The following is a 4,925-nucleotide window of genomic DNA, read 5'->3' as shown; positions in this document are numbered from 1 at the left end:
GCCCATGGAGATATACGAAATGTGAAATCCTTTCGTTGACGGCCACATGCCCTTTTTTAATCGGAATACTCATATTTAATGGTCACTTTAGTTCAGACTGACAGCTTTTTCTAATTGTATCTCACAAAGCCTGCAACGAAGTTTATAAAAGGATAAATCAAGAAGCGAAAATGAACCAAAAGACTACAAAACGTAGCAGGCTGCAAAGCTTCTGTTCTAATTCCCTGCTAGCAGAGGTCTCCTGTCTTTTTGCGTTGCGTCAGCCTAGCGAACGCAAGAGAAAAGAAACCTCTGCTTGCAGGGAATTAGAAGAGAAGCTTGCACTTGTTCTAATCTTCTGTGTAACAAGATCTTACCGCGTATCTTAATTCCTGCATTCGCTCATAACCACAATTCCTTGTGTTCTTTTCTCGATTAGAGAGCTCCTTCGTGCGGCAGCAAAAACTGTGCTCTAGAAATCGTGTGAACTTGATCCATTACCTGTAACTGTCCTTGGGAACTGTCTACGCATGATTCTTCCAACTTCAACTTCGATTATCAATAGTGTCCTCATGAATGGCACAATACCAAATGCTCCAAGAGTTTCTGCATTCACACCCCTACTCGATGCAATTCGACCTCACATAGTGGACGTTAGTTCCCGGTGCTGTGGTCTGATCTTATCTGGTCGGGGGCATCTTTCACTTCCTAAAATTAATTGTAAACTACGTAACCCATTGACTCCCAGGGGTTCCCCATTGACGAGTAAAATCGTCTGGCGTTGGACAGAGTAAAATACTAAGTCTGCCCGGTTTCGGCCGGTTTGGACGTCAAAGGGGTAATAAGCATTCTGGCTCAAGTCCCCCATAACTCACTGTAAATTAGCCCTGAAAAGCCCTAAGTGGAGAGACTAATAGCATCACTTCACTTCACTTTAATGAGCTTGATGTTGCACAAAATCAGTGCAGCCTGTAACGGAGAATTTTTCCCACATTCATTGCCATTACAGACAAAATGATCATCGCAATCCATCCAACTAATTAACGGAGGTCCCAAAATCTGGAACTCTCTCCCGGTAACAATGACTCTCTTATTTAGTTAGCAATCTAAGATTTTAGTGTTTTCACTCAAAAAATAGGCCGCGTTGTTTCGTGAGGTCTCCTCGTGTCCTTTGTACGCTTTTTGACTGATCAAGTTACATGAATTCACATTTTGTTGATTCCGCTTCGAATTGCCTTTTGTTTTCAAAAAGCTATTTGAACATTGTTCTCCTTTAGTCTGAGTTGTTGATGTTGTTCTTGTTTACCGTTTCCTCCTTTTTCCACTCACGTAGTTCGAACTGGCTATTGGGACGTCACGACTCACCAGCCTGTACTGGACTGACAATGGAGGATAAATTGCGGATCCACTCCAGCTCCTCGGAAATAGTGCTTCACTTGATTAAGATGGGAAAGTTTAACCATGCAGTGCCTATGTTCCAAAGGCATCCCATGGAATGAACGATGTAATAGACTTCATGTGAAAAGGTTGTTGTTTCGCTCAGCCATGATTACACCGACACTGCTTAGTGGCCTAATTGGTTCATGCTACGTGATATGCAACGATGAGCCGGCACAAATAAAGAGATGGATATTGGTAAGTAACAAAGTTCAAGTGAGTACAAGTAGTGCAAAAATCCGTATCTCTTCTAATTCTCTATTTTCTTATTCCCCATAATGCACCCCCCACATTTTGCATAAACCATTGTTTCAAATGCTCTTGGGAAACTGCATATTCCCAAGAGCATTTAAAACAATGGTTTCAATGTGGTTTCAATGTGGAGGGCAAACAAAGTGTGTTATGGGGAAAGTGAAAATAGAGAATATAAATAAACGCCAAATCGATGACTCCTCTTTTTCATACCGTCCAAACTACCCGGTGCTCGTCGGAAATGAAGCCCCTAAAGGAGACCAATCTGGGCTTCGGACCAAGCTTTCTTGACCCCTAAAAGAGACCATATTTAAAATATATTAATGAAATATATATTTTTATATTTCTTTTTTGCAACCCTAAACGATACCCTCACGGCTACATACAGGCTACATATGATGGCGTTTTGCCCAGAACACCCTAAGTGAGACCAAAATCCTAAATTTACACCCCTGAGAGAGACGACTGGCATCCCAGCCCCCTTCCCCATTCCTGGGCAAAAATGGTTTCAATAAGTATTGACAACTGACTTACAGCGTCGGATACTTCATTCTGAGGAGCTGGCTACTTTTTTTCCCATAATTTACAGAAATTAAAGCAGGAACAGGAGCAGGAGGGTTATGGGCTCCTGATTAAAGACAGATTCTTTCAAACCAAAGATTGAAATTTATTTGACAATGAAAGCCATTAAGTAGTCTAAAGGTGATCGTCAATTTGACTTTTGAAATGTGACGCTTGGTGGTAATCTTTTAAAATGGCATGCCTCCAGTCGACACTCCGTCCTAGAGAAAGTGGTTGTTAGGCCTCTTGTTACTCTTCTCAAACCAGCCACCAGTTGAAATTTTATTGAAACCCCTGATTGAGTTGGCGGTCCAGTGGATCTCCCTCCCCCTTTAACTCAGAAATTGCGATAAACGCATTCACTTTTTATAAGAATAAATACAGATTTTTCAGTTGTGAAGGGTTTTTCTTATTTCTTAATGTTTTTACGCGGTCTTTCGTATCTACTCCTTGAGCCGGCTCGTATATGTTTATTCACAATTTCGGATTCATTTCTTTGTTTTAAAAAGTCGTTACGTAAAGCTTAACGGATTGAGATAAATTCATTTCCGTGGAAGAATTTCATTATTTCGTTGAGGACGAGGCAAACTAGATAGTCAACAGTTATTCCCTGAAGCTTAAGTGGAGGTGAATAGTGGTGGATATTTACCGAGTCGCGACTTTCACAAACACTGAGGTGACAAATTGGTTTATTATACACCACACAAAATAATCAGCAGAGTTTACTGATAAAGCGAAACAGGAAGCCATTTTGTTTTTCTCACGGTTTGAATGGTACTTGCTATTCACCTCCAAGTTAGCCAATCAGAATGCACAGTAAGCACTATTCACTTGTGTGGTTTGTACTAAATGATGATACTTAGTATACAAATGTTTAATTTGCACAAGGCAGTTAAGTAATAATTTAATTGGAGAGTGCGCAGAGTTAAGTATATATAAGCTAAGGAGTGTACGAAATCTTTGTTCAAAATCCATATAGCAATGGTAAATAGTATTTAAACAGCGCGTTTTCCGGCAGTATAAGTGCATGTTTAAATGCCTTTTCAGTCATTGGATAGGGGAGATCGGAGAATGATTTGCATTCGTGTAATTAGCAGCTCTTCCATCTTTTAAAAATAAATCTCCACCGGAGTTCATATATACGTCAATTTAAATGTCTTGTCAGCCTGAATTTACACTCAAACGAGTTCCTGCAAAATGCAGTCAAAAGTGGATAAGCTCGCGAGCTCAGTTCCCTGTCGTGAGCCCCTTCTTTTCGCTGCTTCTTAAAGTGACTGCATCACTGGATTTTTGCTGTTTTCTGCTCAGTAATATTAACCGATGTTGAAGATCCTTAACCATTATTTCAAGACTCAAAATGAGAAATTGAACAAATTGGCCATTTTTTTGCTGTAGTCTGTTACAGTCCTTGTCATGATCCGTAAAGACAGGAGAAAGTTAGTTGTCTAAGTGAAGCAACATTTCTCAATTTATCAAATTACAATGGCATTCTACAATGTGATCAAAATAGGCGTGGCAACCACTTTGAGTGGACAACTTCCACCATTGATATCTTTCTCACTCATTTAAAGCATATGTTAACAATTGCCCATATATTTTCTGATATTTCTCCCTTTGAAAACAATTATTTCTCCCAACTTATTTCTCCCTTTGAAAACAAATTCACCTGTCGCCTTACTTTGATGATTTTTCAATATCCTTTGTGTGTTGAAATAAGTACTTGCTGTGTCTTTTATTTCAACACACGAAAGATATTTAAAAGCCATTAAACAAAGGAGACAGGTGAATTTGTAACTACCTTATCTGAAAATCGGAAAATGCTCCCTGTATCATTGACTTATTTTGAGCGTCACCATAATTTAGGATTATTCTTTTTAGTTATTTGAAATGGGTATAAAGATCGGATTACTTTTCGCCCTTTCGCCCTGTTCAAAATAGATGGTTGTCTTTGTCTTGACACCGGAATTGAATTAATAAACACTTTGACGATTTCCAATACTTCTTGGATGAAACTTCCACGTTATTGACGGACACACGTAAGAATTTCAACGCCTTATTGGCCGAATTCACACTAGAGACGAGTAACCCGTCTTGGACGGGTTTCTCGTTTGATGATTTTTTAATATCCTTCGGGTATTTAAGTAAATACTTGCGGTTCTGTTACTATTTGAAAATCGGAAAATGCTCCCTTTATTTTTATTATTCTTCATGTTTTGATCAGTACCATAATTTAGCATTTGTTTATTCTTTCAAGTTATTTTATATGACTTTAAAGACAAGACTTAAAAATCACCAGCTCGCTTTCACCCTTTCGTCCAGTTCAAAATAAATGGTTGTTTTTGACATGAATAAACATACCTTTGCCACAATGACGATTTCCTTGACTTTTTATATGAAACTTTTAAATTACTGATTGAACTCCGGCACGTCAGGATCAGTGGTATAAGTGCTCTAATAAGTGCGACCATCACTTCAATCAATCAATACATTGCAAAAACATAAGACAAAAGTCACCCTTTTTACACGAAAGGGCGTCGACTCGTGGTTATATCGCTAATCAGCAAAATGGTTTCTTCAACGATAATCGCAGACGGGTCCCCTCTTTATAAAGAACTCGCTACGCGCTCGATTTCCTCCACAATTGGCGAATCATCTTTATACGCATTTATCGTATTCGTCGGCACTGTTGGTAACGT

At 39.0% G+C, this 4,925-nt stretch overlaps 1 protein-coding gene across 1 annotated transcript in view; it reads left to right on the top strand.

The window, feature by feature from the left end:
• The first annotated feature begins 4,913 nt into the window (after positions 1-4,913).
• Positions 4,914-4,925, top strand: part of LOC138057945 (melatonin receptor type 1A-like) — a 1,869-nt gene continuing 1,857 nt past the window's right edge. The window contains exon 1 of the mRNA XM_068903848.1: positions 4,914-4,925. This exon is cut by the window's right edge and continues 237 nt beyond it. The gene's annotated coding sequence lies outside the window, so the exon portion shown is untranslated.

Source organism: Montipora capricornis, chromosome 7, assembly GCF_036669925.1.
Source record: "Montipora capricornis isolate CH-2021 chromosome 7, ASM3666992v2, whole genome shotgun sequence".
In the NCBI taxonomy this organism is placed as follows: Eukaryota; Metazoa; Cnidaria; class Anthozoa; order Scleractinia; family Acroporidae; genus Montipora; species Montipora capricornis.
This window is presented reverse-complemented; position numbering and strand designations above follow the sequence as displayed.